The sequence below is a fragment of the Manis javanica genome, chromosome 12 (assembly GCF_040802235.1).
Source record: "Manis javanica isolate MJ-LG chromosome 12, MJ_LKY, whole genome shotgun sequence".
Classification (NCBI taxonomy): Eukaryota; Metazoa; Chordata; class Mammalia; order Pholidota; family Manidae; genus Manis; species Manis javanica.
In genome coordinates, this window is record NC_133167.1 from 30,467,347 (window position 1) to 30,480,328 (window position 12,982).

Consider the following 12,982-nt stretch of genomic DNA (forward strand, 5'->3'; position numbering starts at 1 on the left):
CTTAATTCTATTTTTCTCCTTCCTTGGATCATCTTTAGGAGAAGGGCAATATAAAGGTAGAAATTAAAATTTAAGTCTGACTAAGTCAAGCCTGCATCAAAATAAGTAGTATCTGAGTAATTTAGAGCTCCGTGATAGGGAAAAATGCCAACACCTTACTCCTAAACAGTTTCAATGAGGGGCTGCCAGAAATTAAGCAAATTTCAAAGTTCAAAAGTAATTAAAGATAATTGAAATGTCCAGTTTCTAAAAGCCTCTGAATACAGTGCACGAAACTGCAGAGACAGTTGTTGGCCAAAATGAGATGTCCTAAAATAAGGCTTCACAGATTGCTCGACAGTGGTCCTTTAAGTGCCTAAGACAACATCTGATGTGTTCCTGGAGCCTTTGAACACATGCACGGCACAAAGGGGCATCATACAGGTCCTTGACAGATCTGCTCCAGAGGGTGCCGGGGCCCTGGAACCGCGGCCGCTGGGCCTGCTTCCCAGGAACGGCGAGCCGGGGCGGGACAGGCCGGGATTTTCCTTCTTCACTCATTCATTCTCTGATTCACCGGTTCCGGAGGCGGCTCTCGGGAACGCGCGGAGGAAAGGCGGAGCGCGGCTGCCAGCCCCGGCTGGGTGCGGTCGGGCGCCTGAGGGAGGGTGAAGCTGGGCGGGCAAGGGGCGCGGGCCGCGGGAGGGAGGACGCGAGGGAGGGGCGGCGGACGCACCGCCTGCGCCGGAAGTGAGTGGCGGGTGGCGGGCGGGGGCGCGAGCGGCCCTGCGCGAGTCGGCCCGCGAGCCCGCCGCCCGACCCTCAGCCCCGCCTTCTGCGTCTCGGCCGGACGCGGCGGCTCTGGGCTCGGCCGCCGCTGGGCTCTGCGGCCACCCCGTCCGCCGCGCGCTCCCGCCCCGCCCCGCCCCACTCCGCGCGTCGGTCCGTCCGTCAGTCAGTCAGTCACGGAGCGGACGGCGCGGGAGCTGCGGGCGGTCGCGGCGTCTCCGGGCAGGGAGCGCCGCACCCGAGGAGGAGGCGGCGGCCGAAAGAGCGCGAGCGGCGGCTGCCCAGCCCGGGGCCGCCGGAGGACCGAGCTGCTGCCGCGGTGAGTGCTCAGCCTCGTCCTCGGGGCCGACGGCGGGAGCCGGCCCGGCGCGGGGCTGTGCGGCGCTGCCGCCCCTGCCGCCTCCATTTTTCGGCGGTCGGCCCCCGCCATCCGGGCGCGGTGCGGGCGGCCGAGCCTGGGGCGGGGTCGCTGCCGGGCGGTCGCTGCGGGCGGGCCCGTTCCCGGGAGGCAGGCGGCCGGCCGGCGCGCGGGGGTCGGCGGGCCTGGCTGCACCCTGCGCCCCTGGGGGCCGCGCGGAGGGAGATATTGCGGTGCGGAACCTCCTGGGGCGGGTGCGGTTGGCCTGGTGGTCCGGGACCGCGGGGAGCAAAGGCTTTTCCCCGACTACCCGCAGAAACCAGCGAGTGGATGTCCGGGGTTCCTTGGGTTTCGGTGCCCTCCGTGTTTCATAAATGTATTCAGTGCAGAGGTTTAGAAAGGCACCCCGCCTTCTGTGCCTTCTTTCTAATTAAGCAAGCTAAGTAATTGCTCCATTGCCTTTGAGCCTCATCTCATCTTTCTGTGTGTGTGTGTATGTGTATGTGTGTGTGTGCGCATTCCCGCCGGAAATCCAAACTGCAATTCATGGGGCGAGGCGGGGAGGAGAGGGAGGCGGTATAATAATAGTATTAGGATCCCTTCGTTTTAAGACAGTTTGAAAGATGTGGTTTTCTTACTCAGACAGTGTCTTAAGGTGTCACCACAGTGTGAACTGGAAACCGCATTCGCTCTATTGCTTATAAGCACGAAGACGCGGATTAGTATGAAATGAGAGATTTTGGAAGAGTGTTACAAGCGTCGCATCATATGTGTCTTGTGTGTGTGCATTTCCTACTTCTGTGGGAAGAGCAGTTGGGGAAATCTGGGAGAATTGAAAGGTTCTTCACTTAACCTCTCCGTAAGGGTTGATGTCTGCAGCGTTTCTCTTGGGAGATGCGGATAGCTGCCTGTGTGTGTATGTGAAGTCTGCTGTATAACAGTAAAGGTAACGGGCTGGGGACGGTGCGTGACTGGATTATTAAAAGGATGGTAGAGAGTCTATAGGAATATTAAATTTAGCAAACATTTATGGAATACCTACGATCTGCCAAGCAGGGTGGGGGACACCCAGTGAACAACTGCAGCACAGAGTGGTGAAAAGAGCTCTTTGAAGCCAGGGAAACCGGCGGTTCCATAAGCACTGGAATTGGCTGGCAGTGTGGTGTTGGATAAGCTGTTGAACTCTGAACAGTACGTTCTCTATCAGTAAAATGGGAATACCACCACCTACTTTACCTCGCCAGGTAGTTTTCAAACAGATTAAATGAGATAATGTATGTAAAATGCTTAGCACTTCGCTTGGCACTGAAGTGTAACAAACGTTCATTTCTTTCCTTCCTCGTCTTACTGCGCTTGGGATTTTATTGGGGGAAGGTGGAGGAAGAAGTGAACGTAGGTAATTGTAATGCAATGCATTATATAATAAAATGTCGAAGTAGAGGCGCAAAATAGGGACGCCAAGAGGAGAGAGATTGATTCTACATTGAAGCACTGGGGTACAATTCTTGGAAGCTATGGCATTTAAGTGAACCTTTAAGGATGGGTAGGATTTCAGCTGATGTGGATGGGGAGGGAGGACCTTGCAAGTAGAGGTGGTGCTCTCCTCTGAGAGCCGAATTGGGGAGGAGAACCAAAGGGGGAAGGGCAAAATAGAGACGCTCCAAAGCTTTATAGCTCTTGTTGAGTCTGACCTTCAAAGATTGTCTCTGTTATTTTTCTTTTTGTATTATGAATTTCCCAGAAGCCAGATCTAGCTCTATTCAAGTAAGCATAAAAATGTCTACAAAGCTTAATACATGATTTTTTGGATTAGACATTTTGTGTTATTTGGACTGCTGCTCCCTTCTGTTTGCATTTAATAAAGAATCATTTGTAGATATTTCCTTGTGATGAATATTAGCTGTATTTGGTAGAAGCAGCAGCTGATTTTTCAGATCCGGAGGTCTCACTATGATTATATAGTACATAATTGGAAGGAGTGAAGTAGTGGGCACATACTAGGTATGCCTCAAAACTGCTAGTCATAACACTTTATTTTCTGAAAAGGTGTTCTTACCATTGTCTTTGAGAATAATTAAGATGTCTTTTCTTAGGGTTTGCTACATTTTTTCCCACCCTGTGCTAATTATTTATTAGATTAGCATGGTGGATGACTGTTCATAGATTCTTGGACACATATTAAAGAATCGCATGTCCTTGCCTTGGTTTTGTAGTTGAATGTCTACTTTAGTGTGGTTAATCTCAAACTTGTACTTCAGGAAAATTAACATTAGTAAATCAAGATGTGTGATCCCTAGCAAATCAATTATCTTGGACTTTCAGTTCCTTTACTAATAAAATGAGTAATTTGGATTAGACACTGTTTTTCGATCTGTATTACTGAACTCTAGAATTTTGAATAGGACCTTCAGAGGTTCTGCAGATGTTTGACTTAAATCTCATTAAAAATGTATTTTCAGCCTGGAATAATAAAAAGTGACTACATGACATGCACTGTTTTAAGTGCTTTATAAATGTTAATTTATTTAATCCTTGCCATAATGCTGTGAAGTAGGTTCGTTATTATCTGAGAAAACGGGCACAGCCTACAGAGCTATAAAATGGCAGAGCTAGGTTTCCAAGCAGGCATCATAATCCTTAAGCTTGAATTCTTAACCACATTCCTGTACTGCCACCATAATAAAATAACACACTCAAGTGTTTTTGAGGGGTAAAATATACAGCATAAATTCTTTCCATTTTAAATATTTCCAAGTGTACAATTCAGTGGTTATTAAGTACATTCACATAGCTGTATGGCCTTCTTCACTATTATCTCCAGAACTTCCATCGTCCCAGACTGAAACTACTCAATTAACTCCCATCCCTTCTCCCTCTAGCCCTTGGTCACCACTCTTCTACTTTTTATTTCCAAGAACTCAAGAACTTTTGTCCTTCATATAAACGGGATCATGCAGTATTTGTTCTTTTGTATCTGGCTTGTCTCACTTCACATGTCTTCAAGGCTCATCCATGTTGTAGCATGAATCAAGTGTTTCATTCCTTTTTGAGGCCAAATAATACTCCATTGTATGTATATCCCACATTTTGTTTATTCATCTGTAGATGGATGTTTGGTTGTTCTCACCTTTTGGCTATTGTGGGTAATGCTACTCTGAACGGTTGGCACGCACAAACCTGTTTGAGTCCCTGCTTTCAATTATTTTCGGTATAAACCCAGAAGTGGAATTGCTAGATCCTATGGTAATCTTATATGTTTGATTTTTGAGGAACTGCCTTACTGTTCTCTACAGCAGCTGCAGCATTTTACATTCCCATCAGCAATGCAGAGTTCCAGTTTCTCCACATCCTCACCAAACATTTTGTTTTTTGTTTTTAGATAATGACCATTCTAATGAATGTGAAATGATATCTCATTGTGTTTTTGACTTGCATTTTTCTTGTGATTAGTGATGTTGAGCATCTTTCCATGTGCTTATTGACCATTTGTGTAACCTCTGTTGTAGAAATGTCTACCAAGTCTTTGCCCCTTTTTAAAATTGGTTTGTTGTTTTGTTGTTGAGTTATAGGAATTCTTTATATACTCCGCATATTAATCTCAAGTCAGATCCATGATTTACAAGTATTTTCTCCCGTTCTGTGGGTTGCCTTTTCACTCTGTTGATAGTGTCCTATGATGTACAAGTTTTTTCATTTTTATGAAGTACACTTTGTTGTGTCCAAGAAATCATTGACAAATCCAATGTTGTGAACCTTTTTCTGGGAGTTTTTATTCTGAGCTCTTATGTTTAGATTTTTGGCCACTTGGAGTCAATATATTCATATAGTGTTAGGTAAGAGTCCAACTTCATTCTTTTCGCATGCGGATATCCAGTTTTCCCAACACCATTGGTTGAAAGAACTGTCCTCTCCCCATTGAATGGTCTTGGCACCCTCACGTACATATATGAAAAGTTTTAACACATTGACAACCAGACTGCTACATGCTTGTACATGGTTAGTTTTTTTTGGGGGTGGAAGCAAGCATTCCTTAGTATAAAGCTTCTCTTATCTCTGCTTATTTATGAATTTTAAATGGTTTTTTGATAAGGAAATTTGTAGTTGACAGTAGATTTTTTTTAAATGTAGTCTATTCATACAGAATTTTCTAAACAATGCATTACTATGGCCCATGCACTGTGTTTACTTAAACAATAGGCAAAACCCAAGCCCATTTCTTTGGGGTTATACTCATCCTGGGTAAGTAATTTGTTTAACTACAAAGGAACATATACTGCAAAATCCTGATCGTATTATAGATGTTTTAATAGCTCATTGAAAATTCTGGGTTTTTCTTGTTTGCCTTGTAAGCAGTTGTTACATACTGTTACCAACTCATTTGGAAAGAAAAAAATTCTTACTTAAAAAAAATGTTTAAATCAGTTTCATTGAAGCATATCCTGAAATTGCAAAGTGAGCCATTAAAAACTGCTATCAAAACAAAAAAACAAAACGAGAGCTGCTACTATTTGTAACTACTTATCTGGGTAAAATCAAAACAAATTTTATAGTATTAAATGTGTTGCTTAGGTGGTCATAAAACTAACATACCTAACCCTCAATTTGTCCCTTCATTTGAGTTTGTAATAAGTTAATATAGTATATTTGAACATGGAATAGTATTAGCAACACATTAGCCAGTTTTATAATTTGGGATGCTATATAAGAGTTCATCTGGAAAAGTTTTGTTGCAAAATATTAGGAAACCCCAGATTTTATGAACTCTAAAGCTTCAGCCCATGCTTTTATGGCTATTGTTTTAAGATATGGTATTTACCACACTTTGAGGCAGATGTCTTAAAATATATCACTCATGATTTATAAATTGGTTTTTTATAAAGTATGTATTTTTTATTAATAAAATGCATATTGTTTCTCTGCTTTAGGTAGAGCTAAGCATAATGGAAAAATAAGAGACAGATAGATATTCTCCCTTCCAAAATAGAGAGGATGCCAGTTTAAGTGTGGGATGCAAGGAATCAGGAGAATGTAACTGAGGGAGCAGAGTCCAAAAAGAAGCAGAAGACACTAGGATTTTAAAACAGGTGAAGAGAGTAGATTTGAAAAAGAAGGGACAAGTCAACCCTTTAGATGCAAAGAAAAGCAAGACTGGGAGACCCATTATGTAACCCTTAAAATTTAAGCTCCCTGGTGAAGAGTGGTGAAATCTAGAGAAAATTGGAACTGTAAACATATTAATATTGCAATAAATAAAATTTTCAACAGTACTTAAAAATTAGATGCTTTGTTGGAAAATACCTTTACAAGGATCTTAGTAAGTTTGATATGTGAAGAAAACTGTTAGCTAAGTCAGTATAGCAAAACAGCTAATACTATGTCTTGAAAGCGCAGTATATTCTTTGATTCCCCACTGGTACTACCTCTGTCCATGTTTTTCAATTGTGGTTTCTTTTTCCTAATTTTTCCTTTCAAAATTCAACTTACCTTTGAGACCCAGATCCATTGTCACACACCTCCTTTATGAAGCTGTTTGACACCAAGCAGAATTAATTGCTTTCTTTTTCATTCCTTTAGACCTTATTTGATTTACCTTATGTTGTAGATAATTGGATACTGTCTTAAATCCCCCTGAGCTCTGGAGTACTGGATCTGGTTTTACTCATCTGAAATGCCTCTTTGTCCCTAAATATAATAGAAATTCAATGAAAAGTTTTATTGAGAGCTATTATTTGAGGAATTCTTTATAGCTAGTATTACATGTCCTAAAAGGAATAACAAAAACCTGATAATTTTTTTATTTATAAAGAATAATTATTTCTTGGCTTAATTGGCTATTTCATATTGTAACATATTACTTTAGAGACTGACAAGGGAATCAGTGATCCCCCTTATCTGTGATAGTGCTTTACAAGTGTTAGTAATGGCTTAAAAACCTTTTTGTTTACTCTTAAGTTTCTAAAATAAATATATATTTTTTAAAGCAGGAACAATGAATATGCTGCATTATATTTGAAAAAAATCTTGTTTTTACTACTTGGTAAAACATAAATTCCAAAGTCTGGATCTTAAATCTGTTTATTTCGATACTTGGTTTTAATGCTTCTCTTAGCTAAAAGGCAATTCATGTAGGGACATATACCCAAAAAGAGTAAGTGCCTCTGTGGCTCTACTTTCTAAGTGGAGATACCCCTTATTTAATTTCTGTGCATCAATTATGTAGATGTGGCTTGTAAACTTTGTTTTCCTTATGCAAGCCAATGTGAGGATTTGTATTTTTATATTTTTAATAAATGTATTCAAACCTCATAGAAATCTATTTTTGGAAGGCATTTGGAAAGTTGGAAAGTGGTTTCTCTGTTTTTAGTGTGCAGGTAGGAGTATTTTAGGGTGACAAACATTGCTTTTCTTTGGAATATGGTTATTTTCTCACTATGCTTGAAAATGCCTCATTCACCTGTAAGGTACAGATTAATGAGCCATGTTCTTTTTTTTTTTTTTAAGCAATGGCTAGATAGCACACTGCTAACAATCACTTACCACAGAAAGTCAGCAAATTTACACTATTTGTGTAAAAGATAAATGCTTATCAAACTCAACTTTAAATTTGACATCTCTATTTAAATACTTTGCTGTGAGACCACCAGTAATTCTGTTCAGTACAAAATACTTATGGTCATTTTTCAACCACATCAAAACATTGTATAACACATGCACTCTTCCTGCTTCAGCTTCTCTTTCGCTTCAGTAGTTGCTTTTGAAATTAAACCTTACTCGCCTTCTGCCAACTTTGTTGTGTTGAGGTCAAGGCAGCTGCTTCATGAAGGATTATATAATATAGTTTTTACATAAATCACTCTTTCTATTAAGGAAATAATGTATCATTGAGAATGTATCTTCTCTGGAGCACCAGTCTCTTGAAGCAGCTTCCAAAATAGTAGGTTCTTTATTTCATTATTGAAAAAACATCTGGCAGATACTGTCACTCTTGCCTCAGAATACTTAGAATCACTTAGTACCAGAATACTTTGATTAGCTTATATGATACATGACTATCTGACAGGTGATTGTAATGAAGATGCCACTGTCATTTTTTATCTTAAGAATACTTACAGTATTTCATTAATTACATTATACTTAAAATACATACATGTATTAAAGTAAAGATTAAACATAAATAGAACTCTTAATATGTTCTTCTTATACCCCAATGGATCATCACTCATACCTCTTGGGATATGATCACCTGCATTTTGGAAACCACTATACATTTTTAGTGAATTACTGTTGTAATTACTGTTGTAATGAGCCTTTCATATTAAGTACCATTTCATAGTGTATAATATTCTTATATAAAGTCATCTTAAAAATAAAGCACAAGACATTCTGATTCTCTAACTGGAAAGTAGTGTTTTTGGAAGAAAATAAAATTGAGCAAAGTGAGGCCTAAATAAAATTTATTGTTCACCACAGTTGAAGTAATTGGCTTATTTTAGAAGCATAAATTTGGATTTTGCATTATGCTTTCAGGAATTATTTAACATAAGTTAAAAGTACCCATTAAATATTTAATTTAGTTATTCACCAATTCTGATAACTATAATTTTTCCATGTCTTTCCATGACTGCCTTTTTCCTTTCCCTTCCTCTCATCTCCCCATCCCAGAAGCAGCTGCAACCACAGTTGCTTCACCACAGGTTAAGTTTTGCCTGTTCTATAACTTTGTATTAGTTGAGTCATATGTATGTACTTTGCCTCTGACTTGTTGCACTCACCTGGTGTTTTTAGATTCATCCATGTTATTGCATATATTAGTAACTTCTTTTTATTGTAGGGTAATACTCAATTGTACTAGTATGTAATATACCCAGATTGTTTATCCAGTTTCCTATTGATGGGCACCTAGGGTGTTTCCAGTTTGTGACCACTATGGAAAAAAATGCAATGAATATTTTTCTACAAGATGTTTTTATGGACAAATGTTTTGTTTCTCTTGGATAAAGAAGTCAAATTGCTAGATCATAGGTAGATGTTCCCCTTCTCAAAATCTTGGTGTTGAAGAACAGTATATATTCACAAAAGTGCACATATTATACGTGTACACTTTCACAACTTGAAAACTGGTGTATAACCAGTACAAAGATGAAAAGTAGAAAGTTACCAGCATGCCAGATGTCCTCCTCATACCTGCTCTATATCCCTGCCCCCATGGGTAACCACTACCTTGACTCTGAACTCTAATTCCACTGTAAAGTTTTTTGGTTTGCATGTTTCTTTAAAAAAAGTTTTCTACCTTATTGAAATATAATTTCCATGTTATAAACTGGTCACATTAAAGTACACAAATTGATAAGTTTTCATGCAATCGTGAAGGCATCACTGCAATCAAGATAGCAAAAATTTCCGTCATCCCCCAAAGTTTTCTCATATCCCTTTGCCAGTCATCCTGTTCTCTACCTCTGTCTCTGGGCAACCTGTTGCTGTAGGTTAGTTTGCATTTTCTAGAATTTTATAATATGGAATCATCCAGTGTTCTCTCTAATTTGGTTTATTTTCACACAGACTAACAATTTTTTTATTTTTCCATATTGGTTGGATTTGTTCTCTTCTATTGCTAAATATTATTCCATTGTATATACCACATTTTGTTTATCCCTTCACCTATGGATAGATATTTGGGCTGTTCTCATTTCTGGCTTTTACAGATCTGCTCTGACATTTGTGTACACAGCTCTGTGGATATATGTTTTCACGTCTCTTGGATAAATATGTATGAGGACATGCTAGGTTATTTAGGGTAGGTGTATTTTTAATTTTTTAAGAAAATGGCACACTTACCCAAAGTTGTATCACTTTACATATCCAACAGCACTTGATATTGTCAGTCTTTTTCATTCTAGCCACATGTAATGTACATGTGTGGTATCTCATTGTAGTTTTAATTTTCATTTCCTTGATTGCTAATAATGTTGGGCAACTTTTCAGGCTCACATTAGCCATTTGGGAAGTGACTGTACAGGTCTTTTATCCATTTAAAAACTTGGGTTGTTGATCATTCTTTTATTTAGTTGTAGCAGTTCTTTACATATTCCAGCCATCAAGTCCTTTATTAGATATGTTTGTGAATATTTTATCTTAGTCTGTGGTTTGCCTGTTTTGTTTTCAGTGTCTTTCAAAGAGCAGAAATTTTTACATTGCACTTTATCAAAATAATCAGTTTTTCCTTTTATAGTTAGTATTTTCTATCCTAATCAGTCTTTGCCTACACCAAAGTTGCAGTATCTCTATGTTTTGCCTAGGAGCTTTATAATTTTAGCTTTTATATTCAGTCTGTGATCCATTTTGCATTAATTTTTATTTCTGGTATGATGGAGAAGTTGAGGCTCCCCTTCTCCCCATATTTCTCTTTGTTCCAGCATAACTAGTTAAAAATTGCTTTCCATTTTAATTTGTAAATTATATCTCTTTAAAGCCAGAAAAAAAAAACCTTTCCTTTTCCACCTTACCTACCTTGATTTTGACATCCTTATTGAAAATCATTTGACAGTGTAAGTGTGGGTCTATATTTGGACTGTCCATTTTGTTACATTGATATAATAATTCTCTATTCTTCTACCCTTTCTGTTTGTCTTAATTACTTAGTCTTATAGTATGTCTCAGAAGTCAGGTAGAGTAAATCCCTCAAGTTCTTTTTGCAGATTGTTTTGGCTGCTCTAGGTCATTTGCTTTTTCATATAAATTTCAGAATCAGATATTAAGATATTGGCTGTAATTACATTGAGTTCAATACGGGGAGAATTGACATATAACAATATTGTATCTTCCAATCTATTAACATGGCATATCTATCCATTCATTTAGGTCTTAATTTCTCTCAGCAGTATTTTGTATTTTTTCAGTTGCCACAGGCTATGTTACATAAACATTGCATGCTGTCCTGTTTGTGTCATTTCTTATCATTATTTACACCTGCTTATTTTTATGATATAAATTAATATGTAGTATAGAGGTATTCCATATGATAACCTTATCTAATGTACAGATGAAGGAACCATGGATTCTGCGGTGACAATGCTAGAAATAGAGGACACTAAGGATATCTTCAGAAATAAGACTGAAGTTTACAGCTATGTAGTCATTGGCATAATTCTTTTTTGCTTATATGGGTGTGAATATTAATATTTAAAGAGGCTTATCTTTATTATAACATAGTCCAGTATTTTTAGAATCATAAGTAAAGCAGATTATGAGTTTAATTAGGGCATACACTTTTACCAGAGGATTTTGAGTTTACATTTTGTAGTTTGCCCTTTTCCCCCTTTCATTAATATTAATGGAAATATTCAACACTTAGAAATGTGAAAGAAGAAAGTAAAACATAATTCTACCACCCAGAAATGACTGCAGTTAAAATTTTTGGTATATTTTCTCATATATATGTGTGTATATAGCTCATTATTATATGCACAATTTAATTCTGCTTCTTTCATTTAAACGTGTACTGCTAGCATTTTCCCATGCATTAAATGCTTTGTGATTAATTTACAACATCTGCGTTATAATCCAGGATGGACATAGAACACATCCCAACTTAACTAGTTTTCCTTTTCTTCTAGGATATTTAGTAGCCCACCCCTGTTTTTTTAAATATTTGGCTTTAATGAACATAATTGTTTACCATCTTTGTCCTTGTTTTGAATTTCTTTTTAAAGTAAGTGCTTTTAATTTTGAAACATTTTAAATAAAAGTATAAAACATAATAGACATCTGTGTACTCATCACCAGTAATAATCGTTTGTATTTTACTTCAGATAATTTGTTTCAAGAGATGTAACAGATACAACAGAAATCCTCCCCAGGTAACAATTTGTATTGTTCTGGTGCATGTCTTAGTACATTTAATACATATGTATCTATAATATTTTACTCATTACTGTTTTGTGCTTTTGAATTTTATATAAACCATAGCTTTATTTTCTTTAAAAATTTGCATTTTTTGTTCAACCATATGGTTTGACAGTATTCATGCTGTTTCTTGGAGATCCAGATCCATCTTTTTTTCAGAATGAGCCAGTTTTTCCATTCCCTTTTTACGGGATAGTTAGGATGCCACAGTGAAAATCTTTGTTCCTTTCCTCTGGTGTTTGTCTCTTAAGTGCTTGGGAACTTAGAAGTCGTATTGCAGGATCATATATAATACCCGGATGCCTCTCCAGAGTGGTGAGGAATTGTTGTCCCTACAGTAGTGCCCCACAGCTCCTCATCTTCCCCAACCCCTAGTTTTATCAACTTAATGTTTTTGCCTACTTGATGGCTATGAAATGGATATTTTTTTCTTCAGTATGTTTCTAGAAATACAGTTACTAGAATAAGGAAAATGAGGCCGCATTTTCAGTTAAACATTTTATCCATGGAAATTGTATTCTTTTAAATGTACATTAAGAATGTTTTCTAATCACAAATTAAACCTGTAAAGAGTTTTAAATAAAAGCATTGTTGTTTATTCACAGTGGTGTAAAGTGTTTTCTCTAAAGAAATACAGCTGTTCTGGCTGTAAAACTTTGATATTGAAGAATTGCCTAAAATGCATTAATTCCTATTCTGTGACATCTATGTAGATAATGTAGATGATGATTTGGCTAATAGAACCCATGATTGATTTTACTTCCTGTGAGTTTTTTGAGGGAACATTTAATTTTTTGTGATCATGTATTGTCAAGTAAAAATATAATGTCCCAGTTATATTTATTTCAACAACTATTTGATGAGTAATTATAACAAAAGATTAGTAATTATTTACTCTGGAAATGTTGAATGTGTCTTTCTTACATTTGTCTTCTTTAATCCCCTGCTCCCCCC

General features: G+C 37.9%; 1 protein-coding gene across 1 annotated transcript in view; it reads left to right on the forward strand.

Moving 5' to 3' along the window:
* The first annotated feature begins 274 nt into the window (after positions 1–274).
* Positions 275–12,982, forward strand: part of RAPH1 (Ras association (RalGDS/AF-6) and pleckstrin homology domains 1) — a 95,083-nt gene continuing 82,375 nt past the window's right edge. Inside the window, 1 exon segment of the mRNA XM_037009222.2 lies at positions 275–1,087. The gene's annotated coding sequence lies outside the window, so the exon portion shown is untranslated.